At 37.5% G+C, this 15,881-nt stretch overlaps 1 protein-coding gene across 1 annotated transcript in view; it reads left to right on the top strand.

The window, feature by feature from the left end:
• Positions 1-1,273: 1,273 nt before the first annotated feature.
• The window catches only part of LOC150085592 (uncharacterized), a 69,872-nt gene continuing 55,264 nt past the window's right edge, over positions 1,274-15,881 (top strand). Inside the window, exon 1 of the mRNA XM_090373376.1 lies at positions 1,274-1,725. The gene's annotated coding sequence lies outside the window, so the exon portion shown is untranslated. The remainder of the gene's footprint in view (positions 1,726-15,881) is intronic.

Raw genomic sequence — 15,881 nt, 5'->3', positions numbered from 1 at the left:
AATATGCGAGCAAGGAAAATTTGGAAATTATTTCCTGACAATGTGCCCACTCATCGTGCGCCAATAATTTCTGAATATAGCACTGTACTTTTCGAAAACTCTATAATTGTCTTACTGCATTCACGTTATTATCTGTCTTTGCGGCATGTGAATACATGTATTAAGTTTTCCCAAACTAAAGAGGGATAAGACGTTTTCAGTGAAGCCGAAGTTTATAATAATTAAGGAACTTTTTAAAAATGAATATAAAAAGTTATATCGCAATTATTTAATCATGAAAAAATGTGTATAACCAAGCTCATTAATTAGGAAAATTATAGGGAGTTATCTGTAAATATTGTTTATGAAAATTCATTCTTTGATCTTTTTGATCCTACATTGTATTGTACAGCGAAAAGATTATGGAAATTACTAATTACAAATGCCTATACTTGTTATACTGTACAGTTATGCAGTTAGTGCTATTTTATTATTATTTTTAATATATATGTTTGCGGTGCTCTAATTAAAAAAAAGGAAAAAAAAAAAGAAAAAGTGCTAAAATCATTTATGGCATTTGTTTTGTTGATGTGAATACTTGTGTTAATTTACTAAGTTTTGTAACAGACAATGATGCTTCATTGTAAAATTTATAAGTAATATTTTTATGTTATTTATTTATCAAAATTAATGTACTTATGGTTGAAGAAACTTATGCTCATGATTATTTGTTTCTCTGAAAATTAAAACATGCAATTTCATCGAAAATAGGTGGGTGCCTCAACTCACGTGTGTTTGATTCATGGTACAGTACTTTGATTTTATTTTGGATCTGCCAATTTCATTCAGCTTACGGAACGAGGTAAAGGTTTCGTTACAGCACAAAGTTCAAAATTAGAGCAGATACTTATTGCTTATACCCTTGCTATCTAAGCTGCAGTAGTTTAGATAGTTTTGTTTACTGGGTGCCACTTTTGTGATTTTTGTACAGGGGGTCCTTGTTATCCGAGTGTCCACAGTTACGCGATCGTTAGTGTTTTAACCACCACCTACGACATTCAACCCATGGACCAGGAATATGTTTGAATGCATATTAATTATATCTTACTTTCTGGAAATTAATTGCCGAAACTGATACGACCAAAGAAAAGTATGTGGAAGCTTTTTAGAGTAACTTTAATATTTTTGATCTTATTAAAATTATTGGACAAGTTTTGTAGGACGTTTCAATTCGGTTGAGGAATGGCTGCTGGAAAAAATTATATCCTGACGCTGTTCACGTTTTAGAAGAATCAGATACAAACTGAAATTGCAAATCTTGGAAAAAATGCATAATTACAAGAAGTTAATAAAAATATTTATTATTACTCCAGTGCAGTTCTTGTCAACAGTGACAGTCTGTTAGAGGTAGCTAGCTAACTGAAGAGAGAACTGAGAGGGGTGATATGATCAAGTCCCCAAAGAAAAAGAATTTAGATTACGAGAGGCATTTATAAAAATTGAAGCTCTTGTGTATTTTTGCAGAATGACTGTGACTGATAAGGTTAAAAGTAAAGTGAAAAATGTTTTGCCATGCTCTTTAATAATTTTAACTTGAAAAAATCGCGACAAAGAAAATAACACACAATTCATTCTTCAAGCCTCAAGCAGTTCCTTTTAGAGCAGCCCCCCAAGGAACCCTGCCTCTCCTTCTTCCACCTAATGGTTTTACAGTGCCCACCTGCCTTCATATTCAAATATTTTTAGGTAAGGTGTGCCTAAATGTTATTAAAAATAGTATACTTAATAAACTTTTATCATTGTCTTTAGCATAAGTTATTGTATTAAAGTTCCAATTAAACATTATGTATTTAGGATGTGATTTTGGTCCCTTCTTTAAGTAGAACCACTTTGTTGCCTTTTCATGGTTCCGGTTATTCTCAGATACCTCCAGGGGCTCTGGTGAGAATGAGCTTGGCACACCCAGGATATCATCATTCTTCTCTCTCCTTGGTGATACCCTTCTATATCTGACTCTCTCTCTCTCTCTCTCAGGGTAACTCAGAAATGTTTTTTTTTTTTTTTTGGCTGGTGCAGCAAAAGCCCCAGGCTTCCTTGCACCAGTGGCGTAGCTACCATGTAGGCAGGCAAGGCAATTGCCTCCTGGCCCAGGCCCTTTAGTGGCCTGGCATCTTTGGCCATCTCCTGTTTTTGCAATTTTCATTAATTAAGTAGGGGCCTGAACATGTTCTTTGCCTCTGGGCCTGAAAAAAGGGTAGCTATGCTTACTGCCTTGCACCATACAGCTAATAATAATAATAATGAGGACTTCTGTATGCAAATAATTCCTTTCAGTGGGCTTGGGGCGGGGTATCCTATTAATATTAGAACGAGAACAAATTGCAAGAAAATGTTTACAAACCATCAGTTTTTATACATGTGCATATATATACACACCGATGAGCCAAAACATTATGACCAGCAAGTCGTTATGCAAATCGAAGCAACTGCAGGTGAACTACACCGCATGTGCAGGTCGGGACATGGTATAAAAAACACCTGATACTGAGCTCCATTAATCAGTGTTACTCTTGTTCTTCAGATGAGAAAGACAGCAGATTTAAGAGAGTTTGACAAAGGCCAAATTGTAATGGCCAGACGACTGGGTCAGAGCATATCCGAAACTGCACGGCTGGTGGGATGCTCACGGTCAGCTGTGGTTAGTACCTACCGAAAGTGGTCCGAGGAGGGAATACCCACGAACCGTCGGCAAGGTGTTGGATGACCACGGCTCATTGATGCTTGAGGTGAGTGAAGGCTCTCCTGGATGATAGATGGCAACTGTGGCCTAACTCACTGGTGATGGGAGTAATGTGTCACAACAGACAGTACATCGAACCTTGCTGAAAATGGGGCTGCATAGCCGCAGGCTGCTTCCAGTGCCCATGCTAACCACCGTTCACTGGTGATAGTGCCTACAATGTGCGCCCGAGGATTTAAGCTGTAACTTCAGTGATTGGAAGAAGGTAGTCTGGTCCGATGCATCACGTTGCCCGTTGCACCGTGTGGACAGCCGGGTACACGTGTGTTATTTACCTGGGGAAGTGATGGCTTGATCACCGTGGGATGAAAACAAATTGGTGATGGCGGTGTCATGCTTTGGGTGATGTTCTGCTGGGATACCCTGGGTCCAGTCATCCATGTGCTGGGCATTCTGACATCTACCATGTACCTAAACATCATTGCTGACTGGGTACACACTTTCGTGGCAATGGTCTTCCTCTCTGGTGGTGCCATCTTTCAGCAGTATAATGCTCCATGCCACGCCGCCCAGATTGTTTGAGACTGGTTCGTGGAACATGAGGAAGACTACCAGGTATTTCCCTAGTCTCCAAATTCCTGAGACATCAGTCCCATCGATCATCTTTGGTTTGTGTTGGAACAGCAACTCCAATCTGCTGCATCTCAACCATGGACCTTACAGGAGTTAAAGGATCTGTTGGTACCAGATACCACAAGACACATTTAGAAATCTTGTAGTGTCCATGCCTCGCCAGGTACGAGCTGTTTTCACTGCACGTGGAGGATCAACATCATATTCGGTAGGTGGTCATAATGTTTTGGCTCATCGGTGTATGTATGTGTGTGTACTTGTAAAAAATTGTGACCTAATAAAGATGAAGTGACATTAGGATATATAAATTAATAATACATAAACCACTGCATAATGTACCTTTTGAGAAGCTACAGAATGATAATATTTTATGGAAGCACAAAGTATATAAACCATTATATAGTTCACAAAAAATTGTCATTTTGTGGCTTCTTGATGAGATAATAAAATGCATTTAATAGTATTATAATAATATTAGTATTATAATAAAATGCATTGAAATTTATATCCTTATGAAATCAGTCAGTTAGTCATTATCTGTTTATTTTTCACAAGTTTGAAACAAAGTAGTCAGCCAGAACAGTACAGAATCTCAATGACAAAGCACAGGTTTGGGAAAAACAAAAAATAGGCTTGTGAAAGGCGAACATGAAGTGCAGTTGTTGTTATTGGGGTTTTGGTGCATCGGTGGCTTAGGCTATAAGCATGTATGCGTTCACAGGCCAATTTTCATGTTGTGCAGGCTGAAGAAACCGGAATAACTTGTGTGAAAGGGGGAGGCTACTCCTCTACCTGAGGTAGGCTAACTACAAATTCAATTGGAGAGGACTTCAGAAATTTCTCCATTCATAGAAGCCAAATTTCTCCAAATGAGTAACATGTGGCAAAAATGCTATGCTGTCAACAGAGGACACAAAACAAAGTAACATACTTGCAAAGTAGACTAAAATAACAAGTTGCCCTGATTCAGCGCCATGGAACAGCAATAGGGGCTAACAGAGACTCCAGCAAAAATAAATAAATAAAGAAACAAAATGAAATTATAAACAAGCAATTAATGAAACAGTAAAAATAATATTGTACTAAAAATCTAAGAGAAATCAAAAATCACATGGAAATGTACAAAAGTTTATATTATAAAATGAAGCATACAGTATGTTCAACAAGTTAGAATTAAATTTAAAAAAATTGGACAAAAAGTGAAATCAGGAAGAAGGGTAAGAAAACATGTAATAAATTGGTTATTTTTGAATTGATTCAAATTAATTTGAATGTATTGCACTTAATTATAAGGAAGGTCTTTATTCTTAATTAATAAGGCAGGGCTTTAAGAATAAAGACTTTTTAACATTAATAAACCTTCTTTTCCTTTTAACATTTTAAGAAAGACGTTTTCCGTCTATTTAGTAAGGGGCTTTTTCTTGTATATCACTAGTGGCATATTTTATCCTGGAAGATTTCCTAGGAATTTTTCATGCAGTAAATTCCCAAATTTTGGGACAGTCAATAGCCAAGTTAGGCAACCTTCAGAATAATGAAAGGTTGTGTATTATTGAGAAGCAGTTTCATTGTAATCAAGGCAGTTAACCATAAAACAGCTTGATATCTCTGTCTCATTGTTTGTCTTAAAAATTCCATCCTCAGAACTATTATTGGAGCCAGATTATGTGGATAGCAAACTCAATAAGTTTACTATCCTTTCCCATGGTAAGCCTTTTAATCTATGCCATGTGGAAGAGGCTTAGCTTTGAATCCTGCCAATGACATGAGAAGTCGATAAGTTAGTCCTTGGATGAAGGTTGCATGGTTTTATCTCCCACATCTCAAGTTTTTTATTCAACAAATAAAAATTGAAGTAATTGAAGAATACATGCAATTACAGATACACAGTATACTCGCATCTCATAGCTCTAGCTGCTTTGTTGCATATTGCACATATAGGACTAGATTTAAATGTGTTGAGGCACCTAAACCAATGAGGTCCCAAAATATGTAATTACAGATTTTTATCCTCACAAAAAGAAACTGTGAGATCCTGTGGATAGAGAATCCATAAGCTATTGTTTATTTGGCTTATAATTAAGGGCAGGCTTGCACACTGTGTAATCAACACAGAGTTCTATATCTTTTACAGATTTCAAAATTATAACCTATAATTTAATTTTTAACTTTATAACTTTTCTCATGAATAAAAAATATGTGCACTGTCCAATCAAAACATTATGATCACCACCACATTTTATCAATCAGCTGTTCCTCCCCACCTGTTGGCATGTGTTTCACAGTAAGAACTGGTAAATGTCATACTGCAATTGCATGGCATGTGGTCCATATAAAGTTCTTGATCACCATTGGGAAGAAGGATGCAGTATTACAGAAATTGTGAATCTAGTGGGCTGTTTTGGAGCGTTGTGTGAGCATTCTGAACAGGGCAGCAGCCACTGCACCTGTGCTGTGGTGGGCACCCATGACTCATTGATGGTTGTGGTGAACATAGGCTGTCTCATCTTGTGAGCTGATAGATGGAAAACGGTAAATGGCTAATCATGGACTTTAACCAGGGGACAACCAGCAGTGTTTCCAAGACCACAATAGAGAAAACTTTTCATTGTATGGGCCATCATAGTGGCTGCCTGGTCAAAGTATCCATGCTTGTGGCTGCACGTTGCCAGTGACATCTAGAGTATGCATCTGAACAGTATCATTGGACCGAGAATTGGAAAAAGGTTGCCTTTTTTTTTGATGAATCACATTTCTTACTATTCTGTGCAATTTATCACCATACCGGTGATAAATTGAAGTGGGGAATCACTGTGATGTTTTGGTCCAACAGAAATAGGCAGGTGGTGCTAGAATTTGTTATATGGGTGTTTTCCTGCAAATCTCTTGGAGCCCTCATACTTCTAGACTGAACACTCAGTGCCCTCAACTACCTAACCATTGGCTGATCAGGTACATCCTGATCAGCCAATAGGTATTTAAACCAGCAAGTTATAAATTACTGGAATAAGTTACCTGCATGGGTGGCTGAGGCTGACTGGGGAAATTCAAAGGTCAGCTGGATAGTTATCTACGGGAGGAGTGAAATGCATAGGTTGTCTATTTCCTTTGCTTTTATTAATTATTAATTTAATTTTATTATTATTCTCCTCTTTTTTTTTTTTTTTTTTTTGGCTGGTGCAGCATAAGCCTTAGGCTTCTCTCCAGCACCATATGGCCATTACTAATACTAATCCCATTATCCTACTGTGTTCCAGTAGGATAATGTGTCCTGCCACATTGCTTGTATTGTTCCAGAGTGATTCGCTGAACACAAAAGTGACTTCCAAATGCTACATTAGCTGCCGAATTGGCCAGATATTAATCCCATAGAACAGTGCTGGGATTACATGGATTGACACATCCAGTGTTTGGATCCTCTATTTTGGACTATTACAGTTCTATGGGATGCAATCCTGGTGAGATGGTACAACATAACCTGCAGTGTTCAGAGGCTTTATGCAGTCCATGGCAGTACTGGTGGCAAGAGGGGGTGGACGGACATAGCGACTATTAGTTAGATTGTTGTATTGTTTTGACTGGACAGTGTAAATAACAAACTTTTGTTAGCCTAGAATGCTGAAAATTTATATAGTCAGCAACAGAGGTATGAAACTGAGACTACTTATGAACATGGATAGCATTGCATAAAATAATTTTTTTTATTGAAACCTTGTAGTCTGTCTCTGTTCACCAGATTTTTCAGGGTTTGTATTTTACTTTCTACTTAATAATAGGAGAGAGAGAGAGAGAGAGAGGTGGACTGGCACTAGTAAAGAATAATTATACTGCTTTGGTAAGCAAGTGTTGCTTATCTAACACCTAATTTTTACTTGAAAATAGGGTAATTCCTTAGTTAACATGTTATGATCCTGAAAAAGATTGAGTTAAAATGTGTTATTTGAAAGCAATTTTCTTATAGAGATCAGTGTTAATTTGTAGGTTGCATTACACGAGCAGTGTAACTAAGTAAAATATGCTATATAATCTTAACACTCTTATCAGTGCTGAACTACAAATATGAAGCATAATGTCATGTACTGTGCACACCATTTATTGTGATCACTGATAATGTAATCACTTTTATAAAGTCCTGATTGTACATATAATAATACACAGAAAAAACATTGTTTATTGTGATCAGTGCTTCAGTTTTTGCTTTTTTGCCTTATCATGGTTTACACATGTGCAGTGGAAGGGATTATTACATAACATCCTGATTTGTATCAGGAATTATTACTGATAACATCCTTAGTTACTGCTGTTGCTACATTCAGTTCGTATAGTTGTAGGTGTCATTATTCTGTGAGTGAAAGTACAGTATCTGTACTCCTACCAATCTGATTGTTTTATGGCAGAGTATTAACTCTTTTCTAATTCTTGATTTTAAAATTTACTTTTCTTTTTAATTTGTTCTGTGGGGTTCCAGAAACATTATGATACTTTCATTTTTATTGATGCTGTTCTCGAAGAAATAATGGATGGTCAAATTAAAGTATTTTATATTGCTTGATATTAATGTTTTCTTTCTGTCCACTTCTGCCTTTTTATGTACACATTTCCACTCTGCTTCAGTCAGCAACATTGAACAGCTGGATTCTTGTTTAATCGCTTATTATCAGCTTAACCGAGTCCCGAAGTGATCACACTTAGCAGCGTCTGTTGTATTAGTATTCACAGTGGAAAAATGGTGCAAGGAAGCAAGTTTATACAGCATTAGACAAAAAAAGAAAAAACCCTACTCATTTTATGTATACATGCCTTCTAGTACTTTGCTTAATCTTTATTTAAATTTATTTAAATTACCCACCTCCATAACACCGGATGGAAGTTTGTTCCAATAATCAACTCTCTGGGTGAAAGAAAATTTTTGCACGTCTGTCCTGCAATTATCCTTTTTCAATTTAAATTTGTCTCCTTCACTTGTGTGTGTTTCATTCAGGTTTCCTTGCTTTAGTTTACAGGCCTCAAGTCTTTCTGTGCTCTTCTCTGCTCTTGTGCTCTTCTCTATTAATTCCAACAAATCTACACTCTTTCGCACATGCACTCAAGATGTGACGTAACCATTGTTTTATACAATAAAATCACCTCTGTCCTGTTGGCAAAATACCTGTACATCATTAGCAGAACCCCATGAGCTGTCCTAGAAGCCTGGGTGCACTGCTCCAAGTTTATGTTGTAATGCACAGTTAATTCTAAGTGTTTTTTGTTCCCCACAGGAAGCTTGATATGCTTTCATCAGTATTAATATATATTGAAAACAGTAAGGGGATCAGCACATAACTTTGAGGACTCCAGTAATAACATTAGTCCATGAATAGCAGTGGTCATTAATAACCACATTGCCTCCTGCCACTCAGCCATCCCTTTATCCACAACAGTGCCCCTGATCCAACATGGATTCAATCTGGCAGTCATTCGTGTGGAACAGTATATCAAAAACTGTACTGAAATCTAAAAATAGGACAAGGATATCTGCTCTACATCATCTACTTTTCCCCTGCCTGGGGAAAAGATAGTCAAGATATCATCTAGATCCTGTTGCTTGTGTTTCACCGAACTTTTCCATTGAATTTGTCCATAAATGGGTAACATAAGCCAGAATATCACCAGTGGATCGACATTGGCAGAATCCATAGTGGCAATCGTTGATCAGATGAAAGGTAGTTTAAGAGTTGGCAGTTAATTTTTCTAGGTAGTTTAAGAGTTGGCAGTTAATTGATTTCTCCATTACTTTAGAAAGAGTAGAAGTAATTGGAATGGGATGATAATTGGATGGGAGATATTTGTCACCCTTTTTTAGGAACTGGCTGGATATGAGCAAATTTCCAAGCATCACAGTATCCAATCAGATTGTTAGACAAGACAGGCAGTCTTAACAAATCCATGCTATGACTACAGTATAATTTTTTTTTTTATGAAAACCCCAAACACGAAAGGTATCAAAACCTATAGTACTTAGTACCGTGCATGGGTTGAAGGAGAAGTATGGGGGGGATGCCGGAAATTTTGCTCTAGAGACTAAACATGGGTTTCGCCACTTCAAGCCTCCAATACGCAAAGTGGTGGTATTTCACTGGTTGATGAAAGTCATCTACCACCTATAATTGCATTCCTGTCTAGATGGGCCTGAATTATTTCTTTAACCATTATTTTTCCCAGAACAGATGTGAAGCTAATTGTTCTGTAATTATTCATGTCAGCTTTTTGATCACCATTTGTGAATTGGGATACATTCACACATCTCCAGTCCATAGTGATCTCTCCTGAATTCAAAGATGCTCATAATTATGGATGAGGATTTGCCTACCTCCTTCTCTGCCTCCCTTAATATAATTGGATATATCCTATCCACCCCAAGCACCTTTTTTTATGTTTACCTTCAACAATTTCTGTTCCCCTTTCAGTTATTACAAAACCGTTTAGCTCCCTGTTGATTTTGATAAACATCTGAAAATTGATAACGATTTTCAGTTGCAATGCGTAGTCACTAAAAAGTGAAATTGCAAAAATTAAAACTATTTGCAAATTTGCAGAACTAGTCATAGTAAAATACTATAAGTATTTTATATCTGACCCAGCTGGTCGAGATGCTGAGGCTTTTGCAATTACTAATGACCTCGCACAGATTGTTCGTTTACCTACAAGAATACCGGACAGTCCTAATCATACAGCCAACATGCTTGATCTTTTTCTCACAAACAACCCTTCTAACTAAGTACACGGTCGAAGTGAGAGGTCCTTTAGGTACTTCAGATCACACCTTGGTGATTGTCTCTTCTCCAATGGAGCCTTTATCTCATGGCTGTTCCCAACCTCATGTTGTTTTGCATTACAAGAATGCAAAATGGAATGACCTGCGTGATTTCTTTTCTTCTTTTCCTTGGTCGGATTACTGTTTCAAAATTTCGGATGTCAATTTTTGCTCAGATCGTGTCAGCGAAATTATTCTTGCAGGAATGGAATCCTTTATTCCACACTCCACTTTAAAATCTCGTCCTTTATCTAAACCTTGGTTTTCCAATAAATGTGCTAAGGCTGTTCAAGAGAAGAATGTTGCATATCGTAATTGGCCTGTTTTTAATTCTTCAGTTTCATTTTCTGCCTACACCAAAGCTCGCAACAATTGTAAGCAGTTATTAATCAGTCTAAAGTAGAGATTGAATAGGCTAAGAGTAGAAAACTTGCTTCTTGCCCTAATGGTAGCCGAGCATTCTGGTCCCTTGCCAAAGCTTTGGCCTCAACTTTTGCCCATCTTTTCTCCCCTCTCTGTCAAAACCAGATGGTTCTGTTGTGACTTCAGCCAAGGATAAAGCTGACCTGCTAGCATCCCATTTTTCTTCCAACTCCTGTATTAATGATCTTAGTAAAATACCTCCCACCATTCCCAACATGCTCGATTCAATGCCTCCTGTGATCTTCTGTCAAAAGGATGTGAGGAGGATTTTGATGAACCTTGAAGCTAAGAAAACTCCAGGTCCCGATAGTATTTCTCCACTTGTTCTCAAAACCTGTGCTCCTGAACTTACTCCTATTCTTTGCTGCCTTTTTTCACTTTCTTATTCCAAAGGCGTTTTTCCTTCTGCTTGGAAATTTGCTCATATCCAGCCAGTTCCTAAAAAGGATGACAAATCCCTCCCATCCAATTATCATCCCATTGCAATTATCTCTACTCTTTCCAAAGTAATGGAGAAATCAATTAACCACCAACTATTAAACTACCTAGAAACCTTCCGTCTGATCAATGATCACCTGTATGGATTCCGTCAGTGTCGATCCGCTGGTGATATTCTGGCTTATGTTACCCATTTATTGACTAATTCAATGGAAAGGTACGGTGAAACATAAGTAGTTGCTCTTGACATCTCAAAGGCTTTCGATCGTGTTTCACATAAAGGTCTTCTAAACAAGCTTCCATCTTATGGTTTGCAAACTGTTTTAATAATTAGTTAACCAGTTTTCTCTTTGATCGCTCACTGAGGGTGATGGTAGGTGGCTCTCTGTCTTTTAACTTCTCCACTAATGCCAATGTCCCCCAAGGTTCAGTTCTTTCCCCCACTCCTTTCCTCTTGTATATTAATGACCTTCTTCTATTGACTGGAAATCCTATCCATAGTTTTGCCGATGATAGCACATTGCATTCAACTTTCCACTTTGAGAAATCTTGCCCTTTTCAATCAGCTTCAACTTCTCGAAAATCTGCTACCAATTTCTTAAATGCCGATCTTCAGGTAATTCTCCAGTGGAGCAATGACAACTTAGACGATTTCAACCCTTCTAAAACTGAGTCTTGTCTTATATCTCGTAAAAAGGATTCTTCTGCTCCTATGTTTACCTTTAGTGACACTCCGATTTTTAGGCAAAATGATATATCTCTTTTGGGGATTACCCTGACTTCTACTCTCTGTTGGCACAAACACATTACAAATATTGCTTCCCCTGCATCTAAAAAACTTGGTTTTCTCTTTTGCTCTCGGCGTTACTTTTCTTCCAAAGAGTCGCTCACTCTGTATAAATCGCAAATCCGCCCTGCCATGGAATATTGTTCCCACATCTGGGGTGGTACCCCCAAAACCTCTCTCAGGCTTCTTGATTCCATTCAGAAGAGAGCAATTAGGTTAATTAATGATTCATCTCTAACAGAGTCTCTCCATTCGCTGTCTCATAGACACTGTTTCTGTTGCATGCCTCTTCTACAGATACTTTCATGGGCACTGTTCTTCTGAATTGGCTTCTGTAATTCCCGCTCTCTCTTTGAAAACAGTCCGAACAGGTTCCCCCACCAGCCAACATCCATTTACTGTCCAACTTCAAACTCACAGGACCAACTTTTCATCTTCCTCATTTATTCATTCAACTGCCGTTTTCTGGAACAACCTTCCTTCATACGTATTTCCTGAAAATTACAGTCTACAGAAGTTCAAGTCCAATGTCAACAAATATCTTCTTTCGTCTTCTCAACCTCCAAACCAAGCACAGTACTGAGTACTATAGGTTCTAATACCTCTCGTATTTGGGGTTTACATAAAAAAAAAAAACAGATTAGTTGTTTGCTGTTCAAATAAAAAAGTTGTTAGAACAACTTTTTTATTTGAACAGTAGATGTTTTGCAGCAAAGTCGTAAATGAGGGACAAGAAGTGGCATTATAAGTCGGCATTGGGAGATTTGTGTGCCTGTTATCTTGCAACCCCCACTGTCTTCACACCCACACCTAAAAAAAAAAAAAAAAACCAAATGTTTAGTTTGTTTTAGTGTGTCGCGTCGATTGTTGTGTTCTGTCGCACCGCAAAAGGACAAATTTTGTTTCGTTATTGATGTCAGAAACGTCAGAATTTATTTTATAGTAACTTTTTTTTTTTTTTTTTTTTTTTGTTTAGAAATCGCAAAAATAATGGGCAAATGCAAGAGTTGTGGTTTCAATTAAACAAAAACTCGAAATTATTCAGAAGATTGAAAACGGTGCATCCATTAAATCGCTAATGAACCATAATAATGTTGGTGAACAAACCATACGCAACATTGGAAAAAATAAAGGGAAGGGCGAAGGTAAAGAAAGCCCACATGAGAAGCACACAAAAGTTCAATAAATTTGCCAGTAAAAGTACTTTGTCGTAACGGGCTTTGTAATGTTGCTCTCTCCGTAAACATACATTGGGTGTCGGTCAGGAGTAGAAATTGAATCCATGGGTGATTGAAACCCTCATGAAGTGGAGGGGTAACCTGACCTTTTTTCTTTAGAATCACAGGTGGACTAGTGGATAAACTGTTAAAAAAGAAAAAAAGAAAAAAAAAAAAAGACAAAGGTAAAGGAAGCCTACACGAGAAGCATGGCAAACTTCGAAAAAGTTTACCAGTGAACCTACGAACATTTTTTATGACGCCAGAACTTCCAATATGACTCTGTTCGTGATTCAGTTATCGATTCTAAAGAAAAAAGGTCAGGGAATCCCACGGGAGCTTGAAACCCTCCACTTCTGGAGGGTTTCAAGCTCCCGTGGGATTCAACTGCTATTCCAGACCGATAATACCCACCAACTGTTTACCGAGCGAGCAACAATACAAATGCCGTTACTGCACAGTACTTTTACCGGTAAATTTCATCGAACTTTTGCACGCTTCTCGTGTCGGCTTTCTTTACCTTAGCCAAGGGAAGCTATTATATTTAAAATCAACATCATAAAAAATAAATGCATTTCCGATACGCACTACTCGCATATTGGACATGCAAGTAATGCATGGTAAGTTTTTTCGTTTTTATCTATCGTCATACTTTTTACACAGGCTGCTGAACATTTTTTGGATACAGTAAGTCCCTGAATTATGTAGCTTTGGACTTACGTTACACTATTTATAATTTTTATATGACTGAAGATTTCAGTGAAGGGGACATACATTTCACCATAATAATGTAAAAACCCACAGAATTCCAGCTATCAGTATCATTGCAAATGCAAGAAGATCGAGTTTACTACCTGTTTATAATGAATTGCACTAACAAAAAAGCCCAATAACCCAGAAAGTGCAAATTGTTTTTATTGTTTTATGGCAGTGACCTCCAGAAATGTGCTTTAGTAAAATGTGAGCTCACGTGTGGTGATAATAATGAGTTTTCCCCTTAACCCTGTGAAGTTCTTTTCAGAAAATTTAATTTTGACTGTTATCATGGTGCCAAGTAAGAGAATAAGTGGCAGTGGTACTAGTAAATCTATCAAGAAAAGGAAAGTGATCAATTTGGATCAGAAAATTAATTCAGATTTGTCAGTGCAGCGGCGAACATAATAAAGGAGAAAGACAGAATGTGAGAAGTGGTGAAGCAATCGGTACCAATGAAGTCAATTATAATAATCAAGGCTACAAAGCACAAATTGGTTTTTACAGTACAAAAACTATATAATATTGATGTAAAAACACCATAGACAAAATACAGTACAAAATCATTCGTTTTTTCTTCCTTTTATGCTTTCTATTCTTATATGCTACTCTGGCTACTTCACTGCTGTCCCAAGATAAAGTTTTTAATTGAACTAGTTAAAAATATATAATTATTTTTCTTCTGAGGATATTATGTGGTTTTTAAAATTTTTGCATATCAGGGATATAGTAGCAATATTTTATTTGTCATTCCTGAGTTACGTAAAACTCGACTACGTAAGAATTCCCGGAACGCATCTTTTACGTATGTCGGGGATTTACTGTATTTTTGGATTAACTGGGAAATCGATTATCCAGGAATTTTTTTTACCATCTATCCCGAAAAATCGAGTGTCTACTGTGTATAGTAAATATGTTAAATATAGTAAAGCTTTGTTTGGCTTTTGAGTTAACTACTTGCCCTGATATCTAGGAAATAAGCGAACTCATACACCAACCATTAGATGAATTGTACTGTAACTAAAATTTTACAAATAATAATAAGTGAACTCATACACCAACCATTAGATGAATTTTACTGTAACTAAAATTTTACAAATAGCAAAGAATATATAAAAACGTTATATAATTTACTATAATTTAAAATAAACCGATGGCTGTATATTACGGAATGCTAAAACTATAATAAAATCATTTACTATAAAATATGCTAAAATATAAAGATTAAAAGCGCTAAAAAACCTGAAGTTTTCGAGAGCATCAGCTCTCTTCCTCAACAGTGATAAGACTTCCTGCAACTGCTCCTATATAAAACAGGCTCACGGTACCTCCACACGTAGTATTCCTTCATGTGGTTCCCTCGGCACATGGGCAGAACCGGAAGCGGAAATGGCTCGGGTACGCGGAAAACAAAATCGTTTATCTGTACTGCAGACAACTGCTTCAAAAATAGGATGTATGCTTATACCTGTCTCTATTCATGGTATTCTTACTGGATGAGCCAATCCGTAAACCCTCTAGCCACTTAAGCTCCCAGTACCCATGCACATGGTCCACGATGATCGTGTCCTCTGGGGAGATCTGATGCTGCTTCTCCCAAAAATGTTCGGGCAAAAGAACAGCAGACTTATAATCGACGGTTCTTATAGCATTTAAATTCTCTCCTAGACGATCCCTGAGCTGTCGTTTTGTTTCCCCCACATAACACTCCCCACAATCCAGGCATTCTATTCTGTATACAACTCCACTACTGAGATCTTTTGGTATACAGTCTTTCACCTGGGATACAGCTGTGCACAGCCTCCGCCCGGGAAGCTGTACACAGCATGACTTATATCCCCGTAATCTCGCTAAATGCTCAGTAAGGCCCGGATAGTAGGGGATGTATGCGGTGGCTACTGGAACGAATGGCTCCCTACATTCAAACATTCCTCTACTATATCTGTCCAGGATCCTCTGGGGGTATCCGCATTTTCTAAGGTCTGCCGTGACATGATCAATTTCTTTTCTTTATCCTCAGAGGTGGTGCAGCGTGATCCTGCTCTATCAAATAGAGCTTTCACTACACTGATCTTATATCGTCCAGCTTGTGCTGAGTTGTAGTGGGTGTATTGGCCT

The sequence above is a fragment of the Mastigoproctus giganteus genome, chromosome 5 (genome assembly GCF_048544385.1).
Source record: "Mastigoproctus giganteus isolate SK-2022 chromosome 5, ASM4854438v1, whole genome shotgun sequence".
Lineage (NCBI taxonomy): Eukaryota > Metazoa > Arthropoda > Arachnida > Uropygi > Thelyphonidae > Mastigoproctus > Mastigoproctus giganteus.
The sequence above is the reverse complement of the archived record's forward strand: the minus strand, read 5'-3'. Positions and strand labels throughout refer to the sequence as shown.